Here is a 13,537-nt window from a genome sequence, read left to right as displayed (position 1 = left end):
ACCCAAACATCGCATGATTTCCTCCAGCCATGCTCAGCAGGCCAGGCAGGAAAAGGAGATGCAAGTTGACCAAGATTGGCTTTTAGGTGGATGGGTGGGGAAGGCATTAGAGGGCAAGAGCACTGAAGACATTGGCAAGGGAATTGTTGAAATGTCTTCACTCATTCAACACATGTTTACTGAGCACCTGATGCATGCCAAGCTTTAGCCTGAGCGTTGGAGACACAGTGGTGCGCAACACAGGCAAGGATTGTTCCAGTGCTGTGCAGTGGAGGCAAACAAGAAACAAGAAGATAAACAAGGAAATCAGAATTTCAGATGCTGGGTGGGGGCCATGACAGACATGGTGCGACAAGGAAGAGCCTGCTGTGTTTGGGGTCATCCAGGAAGACCTCTCTAAGGAGGCTGAAGGGATCACCCCTCAGGTATAGGCAGGGTGGGGAACAAGGGGAAGTCCCTCGAGGCTAGTAGGTAAGGAGGCTGACAGTCTTGCAGGGACCCAAGAGAGTGGGGAGACCGGAAAGGCAGGAAGCTGAGGCCAGAGCGGTGCATTCATTGCACAGTCTCAGCAGTTGGGCTGTTCCTGGACCTTTGGTTGAAAGGATGATACTGGGGCTTGGTATGTTTTCTCTGCTTTTCTCAGAATTGCAACTAAGGTCCAAAGCTGAGCCCAGAAGTTCTAAGAACTCAACATTTTAAGTTCAGAAAAACTTACAGTTATTGCACAGGCTTGCTGATACGTGTCCTTGCCAAGAGGACGATAACAGCACAGAGAGCCCAACAACTCTGACAGCTGCTGGCTATGAGGCAGAAGACGTCTGCCTTGTCACCTTCATTTAGTTCCACTCGTCCCTGCCCCATAGAGGGGAGAGAAGACTCAGGAGAAGGAACCACAACTCTCCTCCATCCTAAATGGGGACCAGCCTTATGGGCTGGCCTATGCCAGGTACCAAGGAGTCCTTTAGATGGTAGACAAAAGCTTAGAAGAGATAGGACTGGAATGAGCCCATCCTGAGACCCGAGAGTGACTGCACAGTTATGAGAGTCATGCCGGGAAGGGGCAGAGGAGGTCCACTCTTTAGTGGTAGCACTTTGGGAGAAGAACTGCTATTTTAGGTCTCTAGCCCAACACATCTGGCTGCCACAAGAACTTGTTTTATGGCTTTAAGACAAAGTGGCTGGAGAAGAGTGAAGTGGCTACCTTGTTCCTTCATCATCCAACAAGGGTTTATTTGGCAGATAGGATGTACTCAGCTCCACAGCAGGCGCTGAGGAGACAGTGGTGGGCACAGCGCACAGATCCTCACCTTCCAGGCACTTAATGGAGGAGAGAGATGCTAACACACCCACAGACACAATAATTCTGCTTCTGAAGTGTGCCCAGCATCAGGGTTGAGAGTGGTATTGGGGACAGGGAGAGGAAGGGACTCTTGTAGTTAAAGTGACCAGGGAGAGTTGGCATTTGAGTGGGGAACTTGATGGAGCGAGGGGTGAACTCTGTTGATGACTGAAAGAGGGGCTCTCTCTGGAAGAGGATGCTGTGGGAGAGGAATGAGCTTGGTAGAGTTGGGGGTGGCTGGAGTAGCCTGAGCAAGATGGATGTGGTAGGAGATGAGGGCAGACAGGGGCCTACCCTGGAGGCCTTTCCAGACATGGTAAGGCTTTGGAGTTCAGTCTTGGTGTGAGGAAAAGTTCCTGCAGGGTTTTGAGTGGGAGTGTGACAAAATGTGACACTTTTTTGAGATGGAATCTCGCTCTGTCACCCAGGCTGGAGTGCAGTGGTGCGATCTTGGCTCACTGCAAGCTCCGCCTCCCGGGTTCATGCCATTCTCCTGCCTCAGTCTCCTGAGTAACTGGGACTACAGGTGCCTGCCACCACACCCGGCTAATTTTTTGTATTTTTAGTAGAGATGGGGTTTCACCGTGTTAGCCAGGATGGTCTCGATCTCCTGACCTCGTGATCCGCCCACCTCGGCCTCCCAAAGTGCTGGGATTACAGGCGTGAGCCACCGTGCCTGGCCAATGTGACACATTTTTAAGACATTCTTCTGGATGCCATGGAAGATGGAAGATGCCATATAGGGCAAGAGCAGAAACAGGAGGCTGATTCCCAAGGCTGCAGCAGCCCAGGTTGAGGACTGTCAGGCCTGGAAGCAGGAAGACAGAAGAAACGGTCAGATAAGGGATAGATTGGGATGGTGGGTCCTGCCATGTCCTGGTCTGTTGAGGTAGAAAAGAAGGTAAGATCCCAGGGTAGAGGGTGAGTCACACACGCTTGAGACAAAGAGAACGGCAGCAGGTCCAGGGGCTCCTTGAAAGAAGGGAAGTGACCAGGAGACATGGTGAATGAGTGAAGATCTGCAAGGGACTCTGAGAGCAAGGAGGACCCCAACCCAAATGAGAGCATCCACTTGAGGACAAAGGTTTCAGTGAGAGCCAAGAAATGGTGAAACTTTCTGTAACTAGGTGAAGAGCATGCATGAAATTGTTTGCAACTAATAGAGGTTCCACAGAGCACAGTGGAAAAGTTTAGAAGAAGAGCAATTACATCAGGTCCAGGCAGAAGGAAGTACATGGCCACGTGAAGAGACAGTGACCAGAAGACTTTGTTCAGTTTGTGTGAAAGACATGGATGAGTCATGGGGGAAAGAAATGACCTAGAAATGTCCACAGATCTGGACTCCGAAGTCTCTGATGGATTGGAGGACTCAGGCCTCTCTGGAAGAAGCCGGCTGCTCCTGGAAATCCTACACCAGGTGGGCTGGCAACAGGATTAGTTGGTTCTCAGGAGCTACCCTGAGTGCTGGAAATAATATTAGTTCCAGATGGATGGGAGGCCTTTCTGGATGGAATCCTTCACAGATTGTCTCAACTGTGACTCCAGGGGAATACATGGAAAAATGGCATCATGGATTCTAAAATAACTGCAAGTGAGATCATTGTATGTACTTTCTGTTTCCTTTACACAACCCTCACTCAACTTCTCAAACCACAGAGATATGATTTCTGCTCACCCCATTTCACCAAAACAGCCCTTGCCAAGTTCTCTAGTGGTCTCCATATTACTTGAGCCAACTGACCTTTTTCAGCCCTCATCTTCCCCGACAACTCAGCCCTGTTGGCCACACCCTTCTTTGTAAAACACTTCTTCCTTTGGATTTCTATAGTGATGTCACCCTCTCCTAATTGTCTTCCTGCCCCCAGCTACTCATTGGCTCTACCTCTCAAATCCTCACTTACATAGCCTATAGGTGTTGGGTGCCTTAATGCTTGATGGTAGGCCCTCTACCTTTCTCACTTAATAACCTTTCTCTGAGGCATCTCAATCAGATCTATGGCCTCGACTGCTTAATATAACAGAGGCATGTAAAAAGTGCTGCAGGAGTGTTCAGCCAAGTGTGTGACTATGGCATGTGAAAAGTAGCTTGATTTGGGGTCATTGCTATTCAGTGGAAAATGTAACCTTGGGATGGATAATGCAGCCCAAATTTGAACCCTGAAAGACTATTCAGTGGATTGGAAGACCAATAGGTTCCAATAAATTAAAATTAATTGCTGTTTATCCTTCATCAAAATTACCATTATTCTACAAGGTAAGTGCTTGTCTATACATTACAAGCCTTGTGTCTATTGCCTATGCATTAACTATGTATTAGCATTTCCTACATTCTGTCCATTCCTTTTATCCAAAATATTCATGCCTACCTTTTACTCAGCAGTCCACCAGGCTTTCCCATCCTCAGTAGCGTTTATTGATTGCCTTCAGGATCTATAGTGATGTTTAAAGCACTATAATCCATCTCTATCCTCAAAGATCTTGATGGAGTATTACAATAACCCTATCACTTATTGTTGACAGCTTTTCCATCAACATCAATTAGAAAAGGCATGAAGGGACCATTTGTTGATCAATTACTTTATCAAGTGAACAAGTATGAAGCATCACTTGCAAATGATCAACAATCATTATTGCATGCAACTAAAAGGAGTATGTTTTATTTATTTTATTTATTTTTTTTTTTGAGGCCGAGTCTCACTCTGTTGCCCAGGATGGAGTATAGTGGCATGATCTCGGCTCACTTCAACCTTCACCTCCTGGGTTCAAGAGATTCTCCTGCCTCAGCTCCCAAGTAGCTGGGATTACAGGTGTATACCACAACATCTAGCTAATCTTTTATTTGCAGAGACAGGGTTTCACCATGTTGGCCAGGTTGATCCTGACCTCAAGTGATCCACCTGCCCTGGCCTCCCAAATTGCTGGGATTACAGGTGTGAGGCACTGCAACTAGCCTGTTTTATTTTTTTTTTTCATCCACAATATAGCCAAATCTCTTGTATACACAAAACAGTGATCTGCGGTCCATCTCATGGCAACCATGCTGTTCAGCCTATTGATCTTCTTTAATGAATTACCTGCTTTGCTGACATCTGCACTCTGCAATTCCAGAATTGATCACACATTTCCCTCATAGCCCATCTCCTCATTTCCATTAATTTTACATACTGTCTGCAGAGATAATCTGCTGTAAAGGAGGTAACACTCACCTTGGAATCAGAAGTCCTGGGTCCAAGGTCTGACTTGTAATTCACTGGGTCATGCACAAATCTAATTTTCTTCATTCTATATCTGCCTGAATAACTCTACACTCTCTCCACACCTCTCAAAATAGGCAGGTGGTAAGAGTTATTACTTATTAGAAGAAGCTTTATAAATCCAAATATTTCACCATCGTCCTTGATCAATGGAAAGTTTAAGAGAGACAGAGTCGTCTATTCTCCGTAGCACGGACTGCAGGGAGCTGCCTCAGCGAAGCCTCTGTTGATTTATTAAATTAATGTATTACAGTTTGTGTGCAGAATATTAGACATGCCTAGCTTCAGGTCTCAACCTGAAGACATGTTTCATCCAACTAGATCTTCAGAATTACCCTGTGAGATAAACCGGGCAGGTGCTATTGTTTTGATTTTGCAAATGAGGAGAGGCTCAAAGTTTAGCAAACTGAACAAGATCACACAGCTAGAAAATGGACAAACCAGGGCTCCACTTTTCAGGCTTTCTAATCCCTAGTTCTTCACCTTCCAACACCTCTAACTGGAAGGGAGAAAGCAGTGCTGAAATCCCTTTTCAGTGCAAAGAATGACAATTTAATAACCCGAGAGACTTAATGCACCTTACAAAAATTCATTTCTCCCCTATTCACAAAGAGTCAGGGAGAAATTGATTTAGAACAATCAGGAGAAGACTCAGTAAGCTTCATCTACACAATAAAAATTATATACTTGGCATTCTCACATAACTTCACATTGTGTAGTTATTGGCAATAAACAAAAATTTATCTCATAGATAACCAGATGGTTAGTATAATTATTTTACAACACAAAACACCTAGACAGGCTTCCTTTTTATTGGGTAGGGATAATTTAAAAATCAATTTAACAATACCACTTTAAATGTACAGAGTTTCAAGCCTCGTTGTGGTGGGATGTATCCTGGAAATTTTGGGCATTTAATTTATAATAAGCCTCAATAAATTGCCCTCATGAGATGGCTCTCATGACTAGAGGTCGTACATATAGGCTGAAGCTTTGTTGTAAACAGACTACACAGTGTGTTCTAGCCATTTGCAGCTTGAGATACAGGAAACTCCTCTTATCGTAATCAAATGCTAACAAGTCCCTTTGACTTAGAAAGTGACATACAGTGAAATGGACCCCAGTTTAAATTCTTCTCAAGTTTTCAGGGTGAGAAAGCAATTCCAAAGCAACCCATTAGAGGTATTTGTCTGCATGCATAAGACATTAGGCAGCCTGATATGACTTGAAGTTTGCAAAGAGAAGGATGGGTTTGAGGCAAAAGAATTTTGTATGTGCAAAGTGGTACAGGCCAAAAGAGCCACACATGTAACTTCTTTACATACAGCTTGCCAGATCTTTGCTTGGCTGCAACTAGCTGATTTTTTTATGAATGTTAAGTTCATGGGCAAATGAATAGAGGATCCAAACCTACCTTTTTAATTACAAAATACTTTTTCCTCCCCACAATCAGACTTCTACTCATTTCAGCACTGAAAAAAAAAAATGTAATCATCATAATTCCTAGTAGCTTGCTTCTGTTTCCGCTTCAATAGATACCCCGTAGATGGGAAGTCACATAACAGCTCCATGTCCTATCAAGTTGCTTCCACCCGAAAACAGCTGCAATGCTTATCTAATTAAACCCCAGCACCAAACTGTGAGCTTCTGCATTAATCATTAATACTGTATTATGGATCATTTTAAATTCTGACTGGGGTAGGTGGCTCCCCGCACGCTGGTCTCTGAAGGAGATTTTTCAAATAATCTTTAAGCGGCATTGAAAAAATAAAACAAGCTGCCTGCTGTTCGTGGAAAGCTCTACGATCCTGCTGCACCCTGATTAGCTGTTAACACTAATTGAGAGATGAATATTGCTTATTCCAAAAATGCTAAAGATGGGTTTTTTTAAATTATGAAAAGGAAAACGCAGTTCTCCTCACCTCAAAAATGTGTCTGTGGCTCCTTGCCCAAATTCTAAACAGCGCCAAAAGAATGGTGGTTTCTGGGTGTCTTATCTACAGTTTGCAGTGATTATCCTGAATCACTTCTTTTCTCTAGGTGGCCCTCCAGAGTTAGTGAACTGTGACCTCCACGTGGGATTTGGACATGCGTGCCCTGCATCTGGAATGCAGAAACACTCTTCACAGAATTCTCCAGAAATATTTTTGTAAATCTCTGTCCTGGTAAGGCACATGCTGATGTACTTGGGCTTAAGCTCATAAACCAAGAGGAACAGTTTCCTACATCCCCCTTCGAATGACTAAAGCCAACGGGCTGAGCCAAATGGGACAATTTAGACAAAGAGAGACTGGCGAAAACCAAATGAATGTCTGCTTCCTTCTAGCATTCTAGGAAAAATACCAAGCGGCTGTGCCAAAGTGCACTGCTTGCCTTTGTTAGGAAAATACACTCAAAATCAGGGGAATCAGTCAGTACCAGGTTCGGGAAAGATGTATGCAAGAGAGACTCCCTGATGAGGAAAAATCGACTACAGAAACACAGCATGCACCCAGCTCGGCATAAACACAGCTTAAAAATCTAAGGAACTAGGACGAAGTGTAGAATCCCAAGGTTCTCATTCTTGTTCCCATAAGCCAGGATTGGCTGAGCCTTAGCCAGGATACCTCCCGGCATTCAGCCACATCAGCTAAAGAGATGAGGAACCTGAGAGGAAACAAATGTGAGGAAGAGAATGATTCAAGAGGACCAGAAATACAAGGAAAGGACAGAGGCCCTCGGATGGTTCACTGCAGAGAAGACAGGCTGAAAGATTTAGGAACCGGCTGAAAGCCAACATGCCAGAGCCTCCCGAAGGGTGGAATCAGAGACCTCTCCTGCTATTATTGTATCAGCAGCCTCACATCTACCCTCAGACCTGGATTTTGTTATAGATTTACACACATATGATAGAGTCCTGCCCATGCTACTTTCCTGCTATCTCCGTGTTTCCTAGAACCAAGGTACACCCCTCCCCACAGCCTCTCCCACTGCCATCACATTCTAAGCATATGTCCAGTCCTCAGGAGCTATAAGACCTTGAGTGTATTGGTGAAACTCTCCAAGTCTCATTTTCTTCATCTGTAAAATGAAAACAGTGGAATATATTTAGGTACAATTGACAATTTTAGTACTTTTCCTACATATCAAGTTAAATACGGGTTTTTTGTTTGGTTTTCAGTTTCTTTTTTTTTTTTTTTTTTTTTGAGACAGATCTCACTCTCTCACCTAGGCTGGAGTGCAGTGACACGATCTCAGCTCACTTCAACCTCCACCTCCTGGGTTTAAGCAATTCTCCTGCCTCAGCCTCCCAAGTAGCTGAGATTACAGGCACGCACCACCACACCTGGCTAATTTTCGTATTTTAGTAGAGACGAGGTTTCACCATGTTGGCCAGGCTGGTCTTGAACTCCTGACCTCAAGTGACCCACCCGCCTCAGCCCCCCAAAGTGCTGGGATTACAGGCATGAGCCACCGCACCCGGCCAAATGTGTTTTGATATATTAGTATTATCCTTGTCCTAAAGCACAATGTGGAAAATGTTATTTCCATTACACAGATGAGAAAATGTAAGCCACAAAACTTTCCCAATGCTCCCAAAGTCATCCAGCAAGAAGTACCAGAATCAAAATCTCCTTATCCTTGCCAAAAAAAAAAGAAAGAAAGAAAACATAAATAAAAGTGGAACAATAAGCATAATAAAAACGAGTGAGGGAGACAGAGAGAATCTGGAGGTACTGCAAGAGGAAGAAACCTAAATCTAATTTATCTCACTTGGAATTAAGGACAAGTTGTAAAATTTAGCAGTAAAGACTGTAATATGTTTGAAATTTAATAGACTTGGGAGATGTAATAAGAACAGTCTTTTTTTGCAAGTGTTTATTTTCTAATAAACAGGAATCAGGAAATTTGCCTCTGGGCAGTTTTTCCCCATTGAAAATGTGAAGTTAGCAAACAATTCCTTTACAGCAAACATTGCTCCTTTATTCAATTGTTCATGAAAGAGAAACATCTATTGATTCCCATCTAGGTGCCAGGCATTGTGCACTCCATGTGCCAGGCATGCAGTTTAGAGCCAGACAGTCTGGTATCTGAGCTTTAAAGGCCAAGAATCAAGTGTTTATGTCTGGCATGTTGTAATTAATTAAACCATTTTTATGCAATAATTGCAGGGTGTCAGAATACAATGCATTTGGTGACAAGCTGACTGGACTCAGAAGTTGCTGTGGGATTTCTGCAAGACCAGAGTGTTAGAGGAGACGATGCCCAAGTCAAACTTGTTCACTCTTGGAATGCTGGGCACCAAACATGGTGCCTGGTCCACTGCAGGCAGTGGGTTCTTCCTATGTGCCATGCGTTTGACTGTCTTAGGGAACTTCTTTAAAATAGAGGTATCAAGCACCCCGTCCTTCCCAGAAGATGCTCATCCTGTTGGGGGAGACAGGACCATGATGAGATTTGTTTGTATTTCTCCATGGGTGATTTGGGTGATTCTCCTTTTTTTTTTTTTTTTGAGATGGAGTCTCACCCTGTCGCCAGGCTGGAATGCAGTGGCATGATCTTGGCTCACTGAAACCTCTGCCTCCCGGGTTCAAGTGATTCTCCTCCCTCAGCATCCCAAGTAGCTGGGACTACAGGCGCACGCCACCATGCCCAGCTAATTTTTGTATTTTTAGGAGAGATGGGGTTTCACCATGTTGGCCAGGATGGTCTCGATCTCTTGACCTCATGATCCGCCCACCTCAGCCTCCCAAAGTGCTGGGATTACAGGCGTGAGCCACCACCGCTGGCCAGGTGATTCTTATACATAGCCAGTGACAAGAACCACTCAGTGTGAGCTTTATGCATATTTTTCAATGTATGGTGGTTCATACCTGTAACCTGAGAACTTTGGAGGGCCAAGGCAGGAAGATTTGCTTGAGCCCAGGAGTTCTAGGCTGCAGTGAGCTATGATCTTGCCACTGCACTCCAGCCTGGGTGACAGAGTGAGATCCTAGCTCTAAAAACAAACAAACAAAAAAGAGTGAACTAGTATTATTAAAGTAAGTGCATACTATACTTTTTAAAACCATGTGGCACCCTTATGGGTATAAATTCTAAAGCAAGAAAGGGATAGGAGGAAGCGTTGGATTAACGTTATGTGTAGGGGCAATACATACTATAATAGGATAAAAGTCTTACTAGAAGAGGGAAGGAACGTGGAATCTCTTAGGGTGAACATGAGGACCTTTTTTAACACCTAAAATAAAACTTTAAAATAACATTTTTTGGCCGTTATTAAATAGTCAAAAAAAAAAAAAAAACAGATGCTAGCAAGGTTGTGAAGAAAAAGTAATACTTATATGCTGTTGGAGGCAGGGGTGTAAATTAGTTCAACCATTGTGGAAGACAGTGTGGTAATTCCTCAAAGACCTAAAGACAGAAATATCATTCAACCCAGCAATCCCATTACCAGCTACACACTGAAAGAAATATAAATGATTCTATTAAAAAGACACATGCATGTGTATGTTCATTGCATCACTATTCACAATAGCAAAGACATGGAATCAACCTAAATGCCCATCAATGGTAGACTGGATAAAGAAAACATGGTACATACACACCATGGAATACTATGCAGCCACAAAAAAGGAGGTCATTTGCAGGGACATGGATAAAGCTAGAGGTAACTATTCTTCAAAAACTAATGCAGTAACAGAAAACCAAACACTGCATGTTCTCACTTATAAGTGGGATTTAAATGATGAGAACACATGGACACATAGAGGGGAACAACACACACTGGGGCCTATTAGAGGGTGGAGGGTGGGAAGAGGGAGAGGATCAGGAAAAATAACCAATGGGTACTGGGCTTAATACCTGGGTGATGAAATGATCTGTACAACAAACCCCCATCACACAAGTTGACCTGTGTAACAAACCTGCTCATGTACCCCCGAACTTAAAAGTTAAACAAAACATTTCTTAGACCCCTATAATATAGGTAGCATTTATATTTATTTTCTTTGTATTAATAAAAACATACCTCTATGAATTTGATGATGCCTTTAATTAATTTGAATTATATTAATCTTAAGTGTCTACTTACGTTTTTAAAATACTAACCCATACATGTGCAAGAGATTATTTAGTCAGCCTACAGATACTGCTTACTGGGCACATGGACTCAAGAAGAAACTCAGGACACGCATGGTCTGTATGTCAGGAACCACAGACATAGACCATCTAAATAGTAGTAAGACTAGAAGGAAATTTTTCAACATGAGGAAGAGGCAAAATTAGACTCTTTAGTGGTAAAGGGCATTTTAAATTTCTTTGTAGTGGCCAAATAAGTCACCAGGACCAAATGCAAAAATGTGTGGTGTTTTCTTATAAGTTACCATTTTATAGAATAAGTAATTTTAGCATGCCTAAGGAAAAGAAATACATTAGACAAGATTTGGAGAAATAAAAACAGGATGCAGAGAATAGCTGAGGTAGAACAACTTTGCAATATTTGTAAGATTTTCTCTGAATAGGATTAAACTTAACATGATAACATCTGAAGAGACAAGACCAGGGAAAGAAAATTCATTTGATTATCCCATTTTGGGAAATGGTTAGGGAGGTACGATGAAATGCATAGCTGAAAAAAGTAAAAAACACAAATCCCGTAAGTCAAAAGACCTTTTTTTAAACCTATTGATAAATGTACACCCAAAATCAAGATCAAAAAGAGGTTCTTAATTAGAAATCATTTGTTATTAACAGGCAAAGTAAAAGAGGCTGTTATAGAAAAAAGAAAAAGCATCTTTTATCATTGGATGGATAAGCTGCTGAAACCTGAAGGTCACATAAGACCAAAATGTAAAAACAGCAACAAATGTTGCTGGACTTCCTTCTCCAGGTTTTGCAACTTAGCCCTGAGTTATTCTCAGGAAATTAAATTCCTCTAAAATAAACATAGTGATAAGATTAGGATTCAACAACACCCAAGGCTCTCATATTACTATTACACCTTTCTTCTATGCACGCCTCACATTATTGGCCATTTAAAATGGATTATCTCTTTTAAGGGGGCATATCTAACATTCTGCAATATCTACCTGTTTATATGGACTCCAAATCACCCAAAATCCCAAGCAATCAGAATCGTCCTCATTTGCTATTCAGCGACATTTCCCCAAGTCTTTTTCTCTGAATGTTGGTGAAGATGTTCCTCAAAAAAGAGAGGAGGGACTATGATTGGATAATTCGTATCTTGAAGATTCTCAGAAATCTTACATTGAAAACATCTGTTTAGCCTTGTTCATCCCATTATTTCTCACATTTATTTGACCTCAGAGCCCTTTTATCATATAACATTGGTTAAAATTCCACAGAAACAGCCTTCCAGGCACACAATTTGGACAGTCTAACTCTTTATGACCCTGAGACACTCCGAAATTGACTGCTCTGGTCCACCAATAGATGTTGAGCTTCAACATCGCCCAGGAACTGGTCTAGCTGCCGGGGATACTGTGGTGAACAAGATGAGCACAGTCCCAGGTCCCTGTGGAGTGCGCTTGCTAGCATATGACAGAGTAAATGCACCTGATGGCTTCAGGGGAGTCTGAGAATAGTGATTTGAATGGGAGCAGGATGTGCCTTTAGACAGGATGGGGACAGAAGGCTTCTTCCCAAGGTGATGTTTGAGACCACATCCTGATTCTGTCTGTTCACTCTCGTTTTAATACTAAATAGACTTTTCCAATTGTTTGAAAATCATTGATTGAAAAGTAGTAATGCAAGATTTGTGTTTTAGTACTTTTCTGTTAATAAGAAAGTCAATTAAACAATGCTTATTCCCCATCCATCCCATTTAAATAGGCATGCATTGCATGTGTGTTAAAAACGTGTGTCTACTGGGATCTTACACTCAGTTCCCAGAGCAAGTGCACAGGGAACATCTCTGAGTCGCAGCACTAAGTGGTAAAACAGTGTTTCTGACACAGCCCAGAAGTCCCTCCACACCGAAGGCACTTAAACAATTCCCCCTTTTTACTCTTCTCTAAACAGGATACATACACGTAATTGGGCACCAGGAAACTCCTGTATGGCACATTGACAATGAATAGTTGTCTCAGTGGCTTATAATTAAGGAGAGTGATAATGCCGGGAATTTAACTTTGGTGGTACTTAACTCTGAAATACTTTTCACTAGCTCAATCCCTGCTGATTGCTTATTAAAATGACTCCTGAAACTCCCAGGAAAACAACATGGAAGGCTGAGTAAATGCTTTCGTATTGTGAAGATACTCGTTAATGAAATATTTCTTTCCCACAGCAACAGACCTACTCTATAATCCAGGAAAACGGTTTTAATAAATGCTTCTGATAATAATCTTTATAAAGATCATTGTGTTATTGGCTATGGTGTTGAATAATAAAACCTCCTTCAAAAAGGCTCTAAAAGATAAGGTACTAATTCAAAAGAAGGTGGTGGTGGTCGTTTTTAATTCCAACATGCTTCTGAGAGATCCACTTAAACATTTGCAATAACAGTGGAAAATCTTTAAGCAGACCAATGAGAATTTTCTTCTTATTGTGTTTTGAGTAGTCAAATTGCACCCAGTATTGTAAAATCAAAGTGCTTTGTTGCTAGGCAATTTCATGAATCATCCCAAATCAGGTTTTAACCAGATTGATTAAAGTGTTACCCCCTTGTTTTTTTATTAGAACACAGTTTTTGATTGAGCAACAAAATATGTGAACTGATCACATGGGAATAGAATTTTTATGCAATAAAAAAATCTTGCCCCAATGATCATATTTAATGATATGCATAATTATTGTTATAACACATGGGAATCAGATATAAGTGATATAAAGCCTGAGCGATGATTGCATTTAGCATTATGTTGACATTGCAGATAAAAGCAGCTTTGAGATCAGCATGGAGGAGAAGGAATAGGAAGAAGCTGCTCTGAACTCCCTCCAGAAA

At 42.1% G+C, this 13,537-nt stretch overlaps 1 long non-coding RNA gene across 1 annotated transcript; it reads left to right on the top strand.

The window, feature by feature from the left end:
• The first annotated feature begins 3,403 nt into the window (after nt 1-3,403).
• On the top strand, nt 3,404-8,221 carry LOC116466487 (uncharacterized). Its single transcript, XR_004247572.1, has 3 exons — nt 3,404-3,593; nt 6,634-6,758; nt 8,132-8,221. It is a non-coding gene; the product is annotated as an uncharacterized LOC116466487 (long non-coding RNA).
• The last annotated feature ends 5,316 nt before the right edge of the window (nt 8,222-13,537 follow it).

The sequence above is a fragment of the Hylobates moloch genome, unplaced genomic scaffold (genome assembly GCF_009828535.3).
Source record: "Hylobates moloch isolate HMO894 unplaced genomic scaffold, HMol_V3 SCAFFOLD_4, whole genome shotgun sequence".
NCBI classification, from domain to species: Eukaryota; Metazoa; Chordata; class Mammalia; order Primates; family Hylobatidae; genus Hylobates; species Hylobates moloch.
Note: the sequence above shows the minus strand (reverse complement) of the source record. Positions and strands in the feature narration are given on the sequence as shown.